Source organism: Copidosoma floridanum, unplaced genomic scaffold (assembly GCF_036245765.1).
Source record: "Copidosoma floridanum isolate Cflo_tuat_1 unplaced genomic scaffold, Cflo_Japanese_pri ptg000033l, whole genome shotgun sequence".
Classification (NCBI taxonomy): domain Eukaryota; kingdom Metazoa; phylum Arthropoda; class Insecta; order Hymenoptera; family Encyrtidae; genus Copidosoma; species Copidosoma floridanum.
The window spans coordinates 5,716,335-5,735,342 of NW_028321910.1; the positions used below are offsets into that span (position 1 = coordinate 5,716,335).

At 31.5% G+C, this 19,008-nt stretch overlaps 1 protein-coding gene across 6 annotated transcripts in view; it reads right to left on the bottom strand.

Moving 5' to 3' along the window:
- LOC106644772 (protein fem-1 homolog C) overlaps positions 1-19,008 on the bottom strand; it is a 144,307-nt gene that overhangs the window by 40,573 nt on the left and 84,726 nt on the right. The gene's annotated exons all lie outside the window — the stretch shown is intronic.

Sequence of the window (19,008 nt, forward strand, 5' to 3'; positions counted from 1 at the left end):
AACAAATTAAGTGACTCAAAACATTGTATACGCAAACATTTTACTACACTTCAACATCATAATAAAATAACAATTTCGTAAGGGCAAAAAACTTTTATATACTAGTCAATGTAAATGTAAATTTAATGTAATTTAATAATAAATATGTCAATTTATTAATGTCAAAGTTAATATAATTTATTGCGTTTATTACAAGTAATTTGTTAATATACAGCATTAGTAAAAGAAAAACAGCGGACAGTAGGTGCTTTGGTACCCATGGGTATTGATAATTAAACATATAGAATATACCTTCTATGAAACAATATTGTGTAGGAAGGTGGTGCGATAATCGTTGAAGTAAAAATACCTACGTTAGTTGGGTGTGATTTCAATATATATTTTAATATTTTATAACTGAACAATTGTAAACAATATATTATAGCACAATACCATAAAAACAATATGGAGGCTGGCCAGTTCAAGACTGTGTACTTTCATCGAATCTTCCGATGGTTTTAAAACAACTTCCTAAGAAAACAACTAATACCCTAATATAATAGCAAATCGTTTAACTGTACCCTTTCTAACATGTTTAAATTAAAAAATTTGCAATTTAACCTGTAACCATATGGAAAAATCACTTAAAATTGGATTTATAAGATCTGCATAAGCCCCTTATTTTTTGTTTGTATGAAAGATTACCTGTTTTTATTTTGAAATGGATCAATAATTTTTTTTTTTTTTTTTTTTTTTTTTTTTTTTTTTTTTTTTTTTTTTAATAACACAAAAAGAAGAGGTCAAGTATGCTTAAAAGCGTGAATGTCAGTTTATCTATATGAGAAAAATAATTCGCAGCATTGGTGCATATATTTGCGTTCCTCCCACCTCTCTGAGTTTTGTGAAAAAGAAAACGCAATAAAAATCAATTATTGTATTTGTACAGTACAAATTTTTTTTTTTAATTATAAAAATTTCAAAAAAATATGACAAAAATTGCATACACAATTGTTTATTTATTTTAAAAGTAACAAATTAATGTTAAGTAAATGAATGTTCATTATTACATGTGAAAGCTGCTTTGCTAATGTATACTAGTTTAGAAATTTTCGAAATAAACATGTACCAAAAAATATATATTTCGTGAAATAAATCATTTATTTTTTTAATCTATAACCAAACCAAATGAATTAATACACAGTATATAAAAATTTACATTAAAAATAAGCAACAAACTGAAAGAAAACATGTAGAAATCAAATTATTAGTATCAGGCGTTGCTCATAGTAGAGTGGGTAAAGGTTTTGGCTAGAATGAAAGAGGTTGGGGGTTCAAATCTAGCTCAAAACTTTTTTTTTTTTTTATTGATTAGAAATAATTTAATGCAAAGATTGAAAAAATAAAATGTGTTACGTAACATCTAAGGACTGTATAAAAAAAGTATTATAACAGGACTTGACAATATCATACAAATAAGATTCAATAAGAGCAAAACATTTTGTCAATTTAGCTATTGCCAAATATGCTTGTAAGATTATCGTTAACCGTGCTCACATTACACAGAGTGAATGAATGGGCTGTAAAATAAAGTTCATATTAAGATGACTCTCCTACTTCTAGAGAAAGATTCAAGACCAGCGTAGTCGCCTTCTTATGTCTAACGACCAGGTTCATAACATTTATTTCTCAGTTTTTATTGAAATAGGACTGCAAAATTATTTTGGAACCACCGTAAATACAACCGCACTTTACTATAGGCAATTCGAATACGAAATGCTTCGCATATTTGTATATTTTTGGCGATAATATTTAATAAAAAAGGGATGATTAAACAGATAACTTGGCGTGCACATCGTAGATTGTTCTTAATCAGGTGCAACTTCACCCCAACTTCGCCGTAAAAAGTAGAGCTAATTAAGACGAGTTTTTTTAATACGGTAAAATCACCTGTAAGTTATGGTAATCATCATTACTAAGATTCTTCTGTTCTAATTTTACTGTTACTTTAACTGTAAAGATTCATAAAATTTTTTTCTTGGTGCAGTAATACACTTACGTTGAATAATTTTTTAGGCAAGCAAACATCAGCGATACAAAACCGAACAGTTAAATAGTAATATTTACAACTGAACTGTTTACTTTAGCGAGCAAACTTCATTTTTTAGAAACCTAACTGTTTATTGGTATTATTTATCACTAACGGTTTGAACTTAAGCAAGCATGTATTGATGATTTATCAAACTGATTTTTAATACTATTTACTATAGAAATGTTTCCTTAGGCAAGCAAGCACCAGCAGTTAGAAATCTTACTAAATTTTAGTGTTATTAACTAATAAAATTTTTTCTCAGGCACGGAAGCATCAGTGATAAGAACCTTACTACTTTTCAGTATTAGTTAATAATAAACTGTTTCCTTAGGTAAGTCAGCATCAGTGATAAGAATACTAACTATCTTATTTAATTATGTATCAATAAACTGTTTATTATGAACAAATAAAAAGTTTCCTTAGGCAAGCAAACATTAGAGAGAGAATTTTTTTAGAAACTCAACTATTTATTGGTATTATTTATCAAAGAACCGTTTTTTAAGACAAGCAAGCATCAGCAATAAGAAACCAACTAACTTTTTGTATTATTTACTATAAACATTTTTTCTTTACGCATATAAGCATTAGCGATTAAAAATTTGAAAAAATTTTGGTTTTGTTTACTAGTAAAATATTTCCTTAAGCAAGCAAACATCGGTAGTTAGAAACCTTACTTAATTTTAGTATTTTTTACTAAAAAAATACTTTCTCTGGTAAGCAAACATCAGATACTAGAAAGCTAACTGTTTTTTATTACTATTAGTAAATAAATTGTTCTGGTAGGCAAGCAAGCATTGGTAGTAAAAATCCTATTTCCATTCAAGTATTATTTACTAATAAATGTTTCCTGAAGCACGTAAGCCTTGGGAATAAGAAGCTCAACCTAATTGTAGTATTATTATCTAATAAAATGGTTTTTCAAGCAAGCAAGCATCGACTGTGAACACTATTACGAAACTTTATTATTATTCGCTTATACAGGTATATTTTTTGTCAGACACGAAAGTATCGGTTATAAGAAACTCAATTGTTTGTTTGTATTGTTTATTAATAAAGTGTTTTCTTAAGCAATCAAGCATCAATTATAAAAAATCTAACTGTTTTTTAGTATTATATATAAATCAACTGCATTCTTAGGCAAGAAAGCATCAGCAGTTGAAAATTCAAGAGTTTTTTTTAGCAAAAGCGAGTTAACAAAATATTGTTTTAGGTGAGTAAGTACTAGCAATAAACAACTTAACTATTTGTTAAGCAATGTTTTAAATAGAATTAAAGCTTAGAAGAGCAAACACTAGTTTTAAAAACATAACCGTTACTTATGATTATTAATTAATAAACTGGGTTCTTAGGTAAGCAAGAATTGGTAATTTAAAATCTAACTGTACTTAGGATTATTAGTTAATAAACTCTTTTCTTGGGCAAGCAAGCATCAGTGATTAATAACCTAACTCTATTTTAGAATTTTGTATTAAGAAACTGTTTTCTTAGGTAAGCAAAAATGGGTGATCGAAGACCCAATTGTTTTTTTTCAACTATTTTATTGAAAAGCTGCCTCATAGCTTGTTCCAAAATTCAACTGTCACTTTAAGTAAGCAAGCGTCGTTTTTTAGAAACGTAACTGTTTATTGATATTATTTATTACTAAACTGTTTTCTTAGGCAAGTAAGTATCAACGATTAGAAACTCAACTGATTTTTAATATTATTTACTATGGAAATATTTTCGTAGGCAAGCAACAATTAGAGATTAGTAACATAACTATTTTTAGTACTATTAGTTAACGAATTATTTGTTCAAGCAAACAAGCATTGGCAGTTAAAATCTTATCTTAATTTTAGCATTACTCACTAATACATTTTTCTTTCGGCAAGCAAGTATCGGCAATTAAAGACGAATTTGATTGTAGTATTATCGAATGATAAAATGTTTTCGCCGGCAAGAAAGCATCAGCAGTATAAAAGGCAACTTAATTTAAAAATCATTCACTTACAGAATGTTTTCTTAGACAAGCAAGCATAGGTAAAAAGGAACCTAATTGGTTTTTATTAGTGTTCATAGATAAACTGTTTTTTTTTAGGTAATAAAGCATCAGAATTTGGAAACCCAAGATTTAAAAAAAAAGAAAAAGTAAATAAAATATATTTTTAGGTGAGCAAGCATCGGCAATCAACAACCTAACTATTTTTAAAGCAATATTTATTTATAAAATTAACGCCTAGAAGAGATAACACTAGTAATTAAAAACCTCACTATTGTTTAGTATTATTAACTAATGAACTATTTTCTTGGGCAAGCAAGCATCAGTGATTAAAAACCTGACTGTTTTTTAGTATTCCTTATAAATAAACTGTTTTCTTAGAAAAGCCAAAATAAGTTATGAGAAACCCGATTGTTTTTAGTATTATTGATAAGAAAACTGTTTTCTTAAGCTACGAAACATTGCCGATTAGAAACCCAACTGATTTTTATTATTATTCAGTAATAAACTATTTTCTTAGACAAGCAAGCGTCGGCAACTAGCAATTTATCTGTTCTTCAAGAATTGTTCATTAATAAACTACTTACTCGGGCAAGCAAGCAGCGCCAACTAAAAATCTAACTTTTTTGAGTATTTTTCATTAATAAACTGTTTTCTTAGGTAAGCAAGAATGGGATATAAGAACTTTAACTGTTCTTTTCTTACCATGGGCTTTGTACCACTACCGTTTTGCGCCCTTAGGCCACACTTTGCGGTCTTGCAATCACTTCGGGTTATTTTAAAAATCTTTTTTATCATCTAGTTCTTTAGGCCAGCAAGCATCGGTGGTAAGAAATCCAACTGTTTTTTAGTATTATTACTTAATAAAACGTTTTCTTGGGCAAGGTAGCATCAGCGATTAAAAACCCTTTAGTACTTAATTTTAGTACAAGCTGCTAATAAAATGTGTCCTTAGGTAAGCAAAAATTGATCTTTAGAAATCTAACAGTTTTTCAAGTTAGATTTACTAATAAACTCTTTTCTTAGACAAGCAAGCATCGACGATTAAACACAATAACTTTGATTTAGTCTAATTAGTTGATGAAAAAGTTTTTTAGGTGAGTAAGCATCAGCAATAATATTCCCATGTCAATTTTACGTATGTTACTAATTAACTATTTCCTTAGGCAAGCAAGCATTAGCGATACAAAATAAAGCTTAATTTACGTATTGTTTACTTGTAAAATATATCCTTAGGCCACTAAGCAACAATGATTAGGAACTTAACGGTTTTTTCGTAAAAATTAGTTAACAAAATATATCCCTAGGTGAAAAAGCTACGGCTACTAACAAGCCATTTTGTTTGTTAATTTATTCATGAACTAATTGTGTCATAAGGTGATTATGAATCAATGATTAGCAACTTAACTGATTTTTAATATTGTTTATTTTTGTATTGCGCCCTTAAGCAAGCAAAATCCAACAATTAGAAGCGCCATTGTTTTTAAGCATAATTTATTGTTTAAATGTGCCTTCGGCGAGCAAGTTGTTTTCTTATGCAAACAAAAATCAGCGATATTATCAACTAAATTTAATTTATACGTATTAATAAAATTTTTCCTAAGGCGAGCAAGCAGTGGAGCTAAGAAACCTAACGGTTTTTCTGTATGAATAATTAATAAAATCTGCCCTCAGGCAAGCAATAAACGGCGATTAGAAAGCCAACTGTTTTTTGTATTAAGTATAGGCCCACAAAAAAAAAAGTGTTCAGTTCTGGAGTCACGACAAACATATTCTTGTATATTTTTAGATTTATGTATTGCTGAATCCGAGTTTGATATAAAAAATAGGGGTTGAGCAGAAAATTTTGAAGGTAACCTAAAAAAAAACCGTTCACAACGGTGTTTTATGTATGTCACGCTATCAGATCACATAGTTAACCCCCACATCGTAATAGGCTAGTATTTTGTAGCTAATTTGTAGTAAATAAGTAGTGAAAAAAGTAATTTTGTAGAACATACCGATCTCGAGATAATCGATGGATCGGCTGATCCGAGTGCCAGTGATCACTCAAAACTTTATTTCCAGCTGATTGGAGCTTAGTACTGTAGTATATATCGTCATTATAATAAGTAGGTAAGTTTAAAAATTATTATCTAATTTGTAGGACGTACCGATTTCATGATCAACAAAGTTGTCTGGGTGTCGGTATTCCACCAGCAGATCACAGGCACGTTTCTGTTGATCGAGGGCTTAAAAAAATGTTAACCTTAGGTGGTATATGACTTCTACAATTTTTAGAGTATTTTACGTAATAATGGCTCAAAAACATAATTCGTGGAATGCAAAAAAGACCTTCGAGACTCTTGGAAGTCTCGAAAAAAATTTCGAGACCTACGATACTGTTGTGAGTCTCGAAGGTCTTGAAGAAAATTTTCGAGACCTTCGAGACTTTTGGAGAGTCTCCGTGGTCTCGAGGAAGATTTTAAAGATTTTTGAATCCCTCCAGTGATTAGCGGACAGCTTGAACTGTGTTCACATATGTGTACGTGGATTACAAAAAAGCCTACACGATACAGTTAGGCGGGTTTAAGTTTTTTTGGTACGCATTGCATGTACATTTCACAATTTTGTGGTTGCAGTATTAGGCCACGTTCTGACGGAGCGGCAATGGATGGGAAGTTTAAATCTGTAAGAGGGAATATTTTACGCACCTCTTTAACGCTTCCAAATGTCTCATGAGCTTTACGCACGACGCAGCGATGCATTGACGCATTATGTAACCCGCGGCCTATTACCTTTACCGAGCACAACTCATTCCCTCTCACAAGTTTAAACGTCCTGTCGATTGCCACTTCATCAAAACGCGGCCTAAGACTGCGGCCAAAAAATTGTGAAATGTACATGTAATGCGTACCAAAAAAGCTTAAACCCCGTATAACTGTATCGTGTGAGCTTTTTCGCAATCTATGTTTATTTATTTAATAAGATTACTATTAATTTTTTTGCCGATATAAAACTGATGGAATATTGTTGGTAGGTACACAGATAAGAGCTGTGTAAGTTTTTACATTAATTCTATTTCTTGAAACAAAGTTATAGACGAAATTTCACGAAAATTCGGATTTTTTCGAAGATTCCGTCTATTTATTTATTTAATAAGATTATTATTAATAATTCTGCTGACGGGAAACTAATAAAATACTGTTAGTAGATACACAGAGATAGGCTTTGCTAATTTACAGGGCAATTCTATAATATGGAAGAAAGTTGTATGAGATCTCTCAATAGTATTCTTTTTTTCTACGCGTTTCTGATTTTCATTTATTGAATATCATTGTTTACAACTATTATAAGTACGTGACATGAAATAGTTATTGGTATTTGGTATTGATGATCTAGAAAAAACTACTTGTTCTCACTCACGGCTAAGTCCGTCGGCTAGCTTCAGCTTCATCCACATGACCCATCTGAACTTAGGCAATGCCCTGCGCTGTTCCAGGATAGGCTTTTTATGAGTAGTGTCCTCACCCACAGGATTTTGTCCTATCACATGCGGAGCGGGCATCTCCCCCACCTCCTATTTCTATCCCTATCCCTTGCTAAGCCCAAAGCGCCGAGTGCACAGAGTATAACATTGTGCACTATAATATATACATACATATTTTAAACAATGTTAGAAGAAATTTTGATTTCTTGAAAAACAACTCTTTGCGGGCTTGCTTGGCTCTTTAGAACAAAACAAGTCACGACCTCCAAGTATACAATACTGGTAGCAGCTGCATCACTATAACGGTGGTGACAACGTGTGACAGTATGTCGTCGGTGTATTCAGTCTAGAATTTAGCATTGAGTATAACGTGTTGTTGTACAAATCGTTCATTGCGTTAGTCAATAACTGAAGAAATAAAAAGTGCTAAAGTTATTAGTTTTGTGCTTGTATTTTTATAGAGTTATTTCCGAGTGATAGTCAGTAAACGTTTACTAAAATAACATAGTGCATTTTTTACAGGAAATAAGTGAAGCGTTTTCATCATTAGGCGATACAGTCAAATTGTGTTTGTTTTTTGTGAAAATGTAGTACGCGTTGCCTTGATATTATCTGATTTTTAATTATTTTTACCTAAACAGCAGCAAAATCATGCCTCGTGGAAGGCTAGAGTTGTTTCTGTGCAAGAAATTGAGGACACATTAACGCTATACGCACATAAAATTGTGTTAAATGAAAACAATGTGTTTAGTGTAGCTTTAGAAAGTGATCCTATATGGGATGAAATTAACAACAGACACTTCGATGGTAAATTTAAAAGCAAATCACTGCACATTATGGTTACGAGCAACCACCATGATCTTTTCAAAAAGCTAAAAAATCAGCAATTTCCTCCAGAAAATGAAAATTTTTTTGACTCAACATTATTCACCAGTAACAATGATACCAACAATTCAAGTATCGAATACTCAGCTTATAACAAAAATGTCTACCATTTACAAGTGTTATAACGAAAGAAAAATTAGCAGAGTTGATTCATTCTCATGATAACTCGTACCCTTTTTATGGAGCTGTTTGTCTACGTTTAACTCACGTTGCGTATTCACGTTCTCAGCTGACACGCGTCCCCGGCAACTCGTACTTCGTACGAGACAATCATCACTTGCGCAGGAATTCGCCTTTATTACAGAAATCACTTTTTCCTACTTCGGCCGTTTTTCTAGATTTTTGCTGTGCCCTTGATAGGAAAAGTACAACTCGCACCTCGATTCGCACCAATTGCGCATCCAACCGGGACGATCATAATATAGTCTTTTGAGTGTTGCTTTGCAAGCTCACTGAGGCCCAGTGAGCATCCTGGTAACCTTGCGCCATAAATACGACATCTAATATTACATAATTGAAATTTTTTTTATTTTTAATGTAAATACTGTACTGCAATGAGGATCTTAAAAAGCTACCGTGTGTGAAGTCGCTTTGTAAGAAATTTGACGTGTGGGGATCTTAGCCTTCTGAGTACTGCAGTCTCTTTTCATTGGCCATTAGTGGATTAAAAGAGGCTACAGCATTCAGAATGATGAAAAACCACGACTTTTTATATCTTGAGCTTTTTTTATATTTTTTAAAAAAATTTACGGCTGATCTTGCTGAAACATTGAATGCACATAAAGAACTACAAACCCAATATTTATTCCAACTGCCGCCAATTATGTTACACAAAACGCAAGAATGTATTATTTTTAAATATGAGAAAAAATGACGTTATTTTTGCAATTTAATACAACTACTACTAAACTGACCATAACTCACAAAAACGTATTATTTTTATCGCATATTTTTTACACAAGAATACTTCTTTCGTACTATTACTAAGCTCAAGGCACCATGTTTTTTAATTTTTCACAATTTTTAAACAGCTTCCTAGACAACGTACTAACGTTCAAGGAGGCTCTCCACCTTTTGCCAAATATGGGCCATATCACTGAAATTGAAACCTGTACTAACGTACGATTGAGTGAATCTATAGCCAAAATTTGAGGTACTTTGGCCGATGAAAATCTAACAATAAACGTCACGTCAGAGTTTTAACACGGGCCTTAGGGGGCAATGCGATGTCAACCGCGTATATTTTTGCTTTTTTCCATGAAAAGATGAGCCATAATGGTCAAAAAAACGTTGTCAAATAGTTCAAACCGTCCTCTTTAAAATGATATTCAGAAAATTATAGGTAAGCGAACTAAAAAAAAAAAAGATATTGGTCGTGGGAAAAAAATATCGCAGGTTACGTCTATGTTATTGAAAGCGCGTGAAATTCGAATATCCGTTGTTCGAAGAAAATGCAGTTCTAAAGATAATATATTTTACTAATTCTTTTTAATTACTAATTTTTCTCTAAAATGTAAGACCTATAAAATAGCTCTTTAAGATGTTTAAATAACGAGGTATCATATTTAAACAATCAAATAAATAAAGAAATTTTGTAAAAATATTTTTATTGAGACATTCTTACGATATGCATTATAACTTCAGTCTTTATTTTCGTTACAGCCTATTTGGAATTACCAATTCAATATTAGAGTTTTGCAATCACGTTAACTAACTATTTAAAACAACTAACACTGATACAGCTATGGTATCCAGGCGCTTAGCAGAATGCAACTGACAGCAACTTAAAGGCGATGTGTAATGCTACACGAGACACGTAATACATTACGTGCGTAGAATACTATCTCGGGTAGCAAAGGTGGAGAGCCTCCTTAAACAATACAGCTGATTTGCTTTTATAGGTGTCAGTGAATCTAATCGATTGAAACTAATTTTCTTTGAAGACGTTTTTAAAATCCTTTTACTAAAAAAAAAAAAAAAAATTTCTAAGGGTAGCTTTGCTTTAATTATATATCACTCGGAGACACTTAGAAATCAACCAATAATCGTAGTTTTTGTCGTTATTACTATTTTTATTAATTCAACCTAAACTTAGGGCTATCTTAAGATCTTATAAGAGACTCGTAAATGACTCCGAGTGCACTACGCTCCAATAAAAAATTTAATTTTTCTTACCATGGATTTAAACGCCCAGGACACGCAGTGTTTGACACTCGGATTCTGCTTTTTAGGTTCTTGTTGCCCTTATATTTTCCTGGTGCACATAACGAATCACAAACGAAAAACACTATTTTTTTTTAGACTATGTCGATCTACGAGCACATAAGAAATATTGCATGCAACTTCATAGAAATATTTTTATCGGTTGAAATAAACAGTATAAACAGTACATCAAGCTTTAGGTTAAATAAATAGTTAATTGCATTTTTTGTCAAAGAAGCAGTCAACAAATTCAATTAATAAGTATGTGAAAAATCAATGTTTGTTTGAAAATTTATTTATAGCTCTTTTATCCTGTATTTTATGAACAAAATAATTGAAATTAGAGGACTCAGACTAATTATCCAATCGCACCTTGTGTAATATAAAAAAAAACCTTAAAATTATGCAAAAATGTTATTACTATGCAACAGAATCGCAGTTTTTAAAAAAATGATGATAAATAATTCATAAATCACTGGTCCATAATAATTTTCAGAGCAGTATAACTAAAAAATGGTTTGTTTTTTATCCACCGACTTATCGTGTAAGTAAAATACCACTACTACCACTTTAAAGTTAAAAAGAAAAAAAATAATTTCTGACTTAGCTATTTTTTTTACCAACTCGTCAATTTTGGCTTTCAAGCCATTACCGTGTCTTTGTTATAGGTTAGGGTATATTTACCATGATTTCAAAAAATTTCACACTTAAAGTGGCATATACGTACACATGGTTTAATCTTATTTTTTAATGATGAAATTACAGTCATAACATATTACTATTTCAGCTTTATGTAATTGTGGCTCTTAAATGAAGTATTTGTTAGCCAAAGAAGATGATGAAAGTGTTTCAGCTTCATTTCAAGTACTTTCCGGATCAGGAGAAAAGTGCGGCGTAAGACCATTGAGAGCAGAAGAGCGAGATAAAGTTTGCAAGAAAGTTAGAAAAGCTGGGTCAGTTGATCAGTATTGATTTCAAACTGCTTATAATTTGATGAAAAGTGGTCATAAAAAACCTTCTGTTTTATACAGTAATCACGTACTGCACAATGCAAAAGTCTACGAACAAAAAAAGTAAACGGTTATGATACTCATACTATTAGAGCTTTGCACTCAATAAAAAATTCTATTCATTCTGATGGTATTCATGATATTGAAATGAATCCATTTTATGTGCATGGATGGACAAACGAGCAAATTATCTCCTATAAAAAAGTTTCCAATTTAAGTGGAGTCACAATGTGTGATGATTCGACCGGACTGAAATTAGAAAAAATTAGGAGGCTGAACAGTGAAATCAAGCAAGCACTCTTTGTTTTTGTACGTTATTGCGTAAGTTTTTATCTTATCAAAACTATTCTGTCTATATATAATATAAATACGCCACAGAGAAAAAAAAAATTACTTCATTGGCAGTGTAAACCTGTGTCATTTTGTTGTCTAGATTTTTTCTATTGTTTACGCAGTGATTTTCACTATATGTGTAGTAATTTTCACCATAGGTTCGTAAATTTGTACCACTTGTATATGGTGAAAGAATTATGTTAAAAAAAGTTACAAGCAGCTAGATGATGAATTGACAATTTCTTACAGAGCTAGTTCCACCAAGTTTTTATAATTTTTTTTTTCTAAGTGTATAGTTCTAAAATCAAGAAAAAATAATTGATAATAATTGTACTTACACTTTTTTTAGCGAACAATGCAAAATTTGTCAATTCACCGTTGCCTTGAAAATGGCAGGAAGACAGAGAACTTTGGATGTTATGATTTTTTAAATAAAATTTCACTTTTATGGCCACACTCCATTTCCTCGAGAATTCATATGCGATGGTTCGCGTGCATTATTGAATGCAGCAGTTTCTGTGCATACAACAACTTATTCGAACATAGATGAATATGCTAAGGTATTAGAATATGTGGATGTAGAAGCTAGCATACGTCAAGATGTTGCATTTTTATAAACGCGTACATAAAATTATTGCATAATTCACTAAGAAAAGTTAGAATGCAGTATATGGCGGCTGTCAGAGCACTTCTAAAGTGCACTAGCATGAAACTTGTAGAAAATATAATTAAATAAGTTTTTTGCTGTCTGAATGTGAAATGGAAAGGTAACTTATTAATGGAGATTTGACCGAATGTTGCAGAAGTAAAAAATGGATCATCTATTATGTAACAGGTATGGGATTTCATTAATTTTGTACAAAAAAAACCTCCTTTGTTAAAATATTACTTCCAAGCAACCCTACATAACTGTCATCCACCGATCAGAATGAAACTTTGCACATCAATATAACACCAAAGAATATTGTACCCGTGTTTTTTTGTTTTTCTGGAATCCACTTTTTAGGGGGAAAGACCACCCCTAATAACCGCTAAGTAGGCTAACCCACGTAACTCTGGGTAGAGTGAGTTTATTCGACTGCTTTTATATCAGAACATTACAATCTTAACTACAGATAGGCTAACCTACCTTAAGCCTTATATATCTGATCCCCACAAACCGTTGCAACCCTTATCGATCACCCCTAACAACCTCTAAGCAGCCTAACCCACGTAACTCTAGGTAGAGATAGTTTAATCATTTCCTTATGTACAAAAAAATAAATTTGTTAATTTCAAATAGCTTATAACACCCTTACCATAATAACTTTTATCTCCACACGATATACTACCGTTAAGAACCACTCTTGCCAATGCCCAAATTGGCTATCCTCTCTAATTACTTTTTTAACCTACATTTAGCGTTATCCAGGAACAACGACGAGGACGTGTAGTAGGTGTCTGTTTTCTTTGGGGTGCTAGATTGTCGTGAGTCCCCTTGCCTCTCACGTCGAGGTGCTTGATTATCGTGAGTCCCTTTGCCTCTCACGTTTTTCAGCCCTTACAAATATTATTGTATCAATGGATGCCCTCTATTTTACAAGTTCATCACAGTAGTGAGGCGAGTTGTTTTTATTAATAGCAAAAAAATTTCTGCTGTATGCACAAATTTATCGAACACCAAGGGCATTAAATTATCGCAAATTGACGGCATAGTGTACATTCTCCATCAATATTCTGAAAGCAGTATTATAAAGGAGTGTGACATGCATCCGGTCTTTCTGTTATGTAGCTACATTTCTACTATGCGTATGTAAACATGTTTATAAATCTCGGTGCTGAAAACTGATAGCGTGTCAATGACTGTAATTTTAAAATATTATTCCGCAAATGTAGATTCATTTTAAGATCGTTCAATAATACTGTATCAGAAAAGCACTTTACGAAATTTTTCCACGGTCTCAAGCCATAGACGTCTAACGGTTGAATCATACTAGTCGTTCCAGCAGGTAGAGTATGTATTTGAACAGTTTTATTTTCTTTATCTGTCTTTTCAAATACTTTTTCAGTTTGCCCTGACTAAGAATCCAATAACAGTGAAGAATTTTTACTAGCAATAGATAAAAATACTTGTTCAAATCATTTTGCGGCAATTTGAGATGTTAATTTACCAGAAGTAGAAGGGTAAACAACAATATTATTTACTCTATACATATTTTTTTTTACAATTAGTCCAAATTGGCCATTAGGTTCTTGCAAGACTATTAGTAAGGGAGAATCTAGTTTAACATCAGCTAAAACAATTGGTTGTATCGTATAACTATGGGTTAATTAGTTAATTGATTGAGCAAGATATTCTACTTTTGACAACGTTCGACTAGCATAAGCTTCTAAACTAAATCCCGATCGATCAGAGTTATAAACAGTTGCTGCAACTTTTGATTGTACATCTTTGCTAATTTTTTCTACAAATTTTGAAGCCGACTTTGACAATTCAAAAATATTTGTCAATTGCGCAAAAGTGACAAACTTGTTATTTTCTTAGGGACTATTCTGAATCTTCTGTGAATTGGTAAACATATGTTAAAAGCACTATCAAATCCACCTAAAACATACTTTGAAATTTTCATTAGTTTTTCTGATTTCAATCCTTTTATTTCAATTTGTTGTTCCTATCTGTACAGTATCTTTTGATGTTTGACTTTTACAAATTTACTTTGCACAGATTCAAGGCTTCTTCTTTTTTTCTTACCTGAACACCAAAAAGTGACCGCTTTTATCTTACAATCCAAGTCTCTATCATTTTCTGATGGCAGATTTGTACCATTTTTATCAGGATCATAAGATTCTTGACCTACCAGAGAATCACCATCAACTTATACTGCTTTAGCCGTAATGCTTTCTTCATTATAGGATAAAGTTTCATAAGTCTTGATAAGTAGTGAGCAATCGGAAGATGTCTTTATAATATCTGCTAAATTAAAAGCAAAAAATCTTTCTTCAGCAGTTATTCTTGATTCGATGTTATATTCAGGGCCATCAAACGCAGAATGCAGCACAGTTAGAATATTTTTTGGATTTATCCGCATTATGAATTTATAAATTATCGTTCTAATAAGAAATAAGCTTCTACTACAACTATTTAAAAATCTAACTTTTGTTTTGAGTATGGAAAAAAATTATTAAAAAATATAATATGAAGACAAGAAAGATTAATTAATGACTTTTATTATATAAACATTATAATTATTTTATAATTATTAACATTATTATAAACGTTATTAATTCATGGGAATGCAAATGATAAACATCATTAAAGTACAAACACGTTTAAGCATCAATTTAATTAAAACAAAACCTTTTTTGAAGAGCTTTTTTTTTTTTATTAGGTAAAGAATTTGCAGAGTATTTCATTATATTTCAGCGACCATATTATAAGAGTGCCAGAATAGATACAAAATTTTATAATTTATTCATTTCTATTACACTGATTGTGAAGTACCAGTTTCATATTCATTTAATAGTTAGTTTACTTACCATTAGAATAAGGGTTAGTTAAAGGGTTGTAAAAGATAAAGTTGTTTTATACTAGGGTTAGTATTGATGACAATAAGAATATTTAGTTGGTTTAGGAGAGCGGAGAGAAGATAGAATTGGTTAGTTGATTTAGATGGGCAATAGATAATAGGTGAGTTGGTGTAGAAAAAAGGCAGATATAGGATAAAAAGATTGTTTGCTAGTATCAGAGCTATTGGATACTTTGATTAATTTCCATAAGAGTAGTGCTGTTAAGATAGAAAGTATTGAATTAAACTAGTTCAGTAGTCTATAATCGGTGTAGACAAAGTTCCTTATGCCGGGTTCAGCGCGGGAAACTAGCCGAAAAAAAGTTTAACGTTGCGAAAAAACGTTAGGAAGAAGCAAAAGAAAATGAGAGAATAGGCTAAAAAAAGTTTTTTAACGGGTTTGCTAAAGGGAAAATAAAATCAAGATGCACAAATAGAGAAGTATTTTTTTATTTTACTTTACCTAACACTTCTTCGAATAATTAGTTCATATTATTCTATAATCAAAATCATTAAATTGACATATCTTGCACTACATAATTAAGATAACATTGGATACCGCAACACATCAATACATCATATCAAAGTATTACTTCTGCTGGGTGTCCCGGGATCCCCATATTTTTGTTGTGTGTATAACACAATCTTTAAAGAAATTGATAAATATGTATGTATTTTGCTAATAAATTTACGAATATAGTTGTTCATTGCATTAATAAGCAAATTCGAATAAAAGGGTGGGTGGAGATAATAAAAGCCGCTCATGTGAATGATTAATTATGTTAACCCTGCATACAAAAGAGACTTCGTGCTAGACACGTGTCCCGCAATACGATCCACTACATTTCATGGGTATCTTCTACCTCTTCAGAGCTGATAGAGGATAGATAAGAGGGTGAGATGAGATCAGCTTTTGTGAGAGCGATACGAAGATTTGGTTGATTAACGTACGAATGTGACAGTTAAGATCAAAGCCTTAGATTAGATTAGTTAAGTGGTCTTCATTAGAGCAAGAGGTCAGCTTACAAGATTTAGGATGATAAAGTTTTTTTAGGTTTAGAGAATTATGTGAGCAGACTTGGGAGGGTGAGTTTAGATGATAAGTATACATATAGCCTTATTTAATTTTAAAAATATTAAGATTTCCGTTTTCATTGTCATGTAAAGGTAGTTTCTACCTCTTACAAGCCGATATGTTGGATAACTGTATGCAGAAGTGATAAAGTGATATGGTTAATCAACATAAGTTTGTAGTTAGGATGGGTTAAAATAAATGCTAAAGTACGTAAGAGGCAAGGGGACTCACGACAATCTAGCACCCCAAAGAAAACAGACACCTACTACGTCCTCGTCGTTGTTCCTGGATAACGCTAAATGTAGGTTAAAAAAATATTTAGACAGGATAGCCAATTTGGGCGTTGGTAAGAGTGGTTCTTAACGGTTGTATATCGTGTTAAAATAAAAGTTATTATGGTAAGGGTGTTATAAGCTATTTGAAATCAACAAATTCATTTTTTTGTACATAAGGAAATGATTAAACTATCTCTACCCAGAGTTACGTGGGTTAGGCTGCTTACAGGTTGTTAGGGGTGATCTATAAGGATTGCAACGGTTTGTGGGGATCAGATATATAAGGCTTAACGTAGGTTAGCCTATCTGTGGTCAAGATTGTAATGTTCTGATATAAAAGCAGTCGAATAAACTCACTCTACCCAGAGTTACGTGGGTTAGCCTACTTAGCGGTTATTAGGGGTGGTTTCTCCCCATAAAAAATTGATTTCAGAAAAATAAAAAAACAAGGGTTCAATATTCTTTAGTGTTATATCGATGTGCAAAGTTTTATTCTAATCGGTGGGTGACAGTTGGGTAGGGTTACTTGTTAGAACCGTTATAAATTATAATTTAAATTTAATACTCCTTTTGTTCGTGGTTTAATTTTTTGTTTTTAATGTTATTTTACAAATTTAAATTTCTTTTAATTGTGCGCACTCCTTAGACCAATATGGCCGGCAGTGTTTGTCACTGCTCTCATCGAACGTAACGGCAGATCAAAATAGTATTTTAGCTTTTTTTTTAATTTTTTCATCGCCAACGCCTATAAAGTCACCCGGTTTCTTAAAGATGAGAGTGTCAGGGTTATGTAGTATATTTTTTTGCTTGTACATTCTATTTTAGTAGTTTAATTGATAGTCAAAAGTTTGCTTCAAGCCTTCGGCCATTTTATTATTTTTTATTTCGAGTGGTGTTGGCTCAGCAGTTGGTGTAGGCACCGACTGTTTCGACAAAATTTAGGAGAAAGAAAGTTTTGACAAAGAAAGGTCATAGATAAGGTAGGATAGATATTGCTATCACACTTCTAAACAATTTTGACCTACCTCAACCGAAATTAATATAATAATTGAATAGTTATAACAACTAAAATAATTGAACATACATAAAAAAGTAGCCCTATTTTATTTTTAAAAATTTATTTACACAAATATTTGTATGCAGACTGTTGAACGTAGAGTAGTATCTGACCTTCGTAAATAGCTTTCAAACTGTGTGAGATAGATCTTATACTACATGAGCAAGATACTAGTATGCCTTGATACGTTTTTTTTTTTTTTTTTTTTTTTTTAAATTTCTGGCTAAAACTATTCTTCTAAAAAAATTTAAATAAATTATTTATCTTTGACTAGATTAAGAAACGGAATATATTTACAACTGTTAAGTGGTTTTTTTGTTCGCGTGTATCTAGCTAATCTCCCTGAGTGCCCCTTGCTTTGCTTTTCTTCTCATATGGTCTTCTCTTCTGTATTCCACTATCTTTGAGGGGCCAAGCCAAAAGAGGTGCACAGACGTATAGTTACATGCTATCATATGTAAGAGCACTAACAGTAATACAAAATATTGTCTCAAGTTTGTATGCTAATGAATATGTGGTCTGTCGCACTTATTTTTTACAGTTTTTAATACGTCAAGAATACGTTTCATTATTGCTTACTATATTTCGTACTATTTTATGTACAAAACTATACCTACATGATTAAGAGTTTTCAGTTGGAAAAAGCTTAACAATTAAACATGTAAATTTTTTTTGTTTTAACATATTTTGATTTTAAAACAATTTTATGAAGTGGCAAACATTTTTTTTAATCAAGACACAGAAAATATCGTATAGGTTATTAATTTTAGACATTTTTCATATTTATTATGGCATGCATACTTTTTTTTTACATAATACTAGAGCCTTTTTTTCCTACAAATGATGATAATAATGACAATACAATTATTATTACGTAGAAGTAAAGGATAAGAAACTTTCTTATAGTTAAAAAAAGAAGAAAAAAAAAAAAAAACGTTTGAAATTTATTCATTATTTATAAATCTCGTTTTTTCTAGGTAACAATCTCGGAGATGAAGATAATAAAAAAATTGAAATTAATTGGGTTTTATAGACGAATCGAATACCATTGAAGGTAATCGATAGGGTAAATGGGGAAAACAACTATATCACTCGGTGTCCCCGTTTTTTA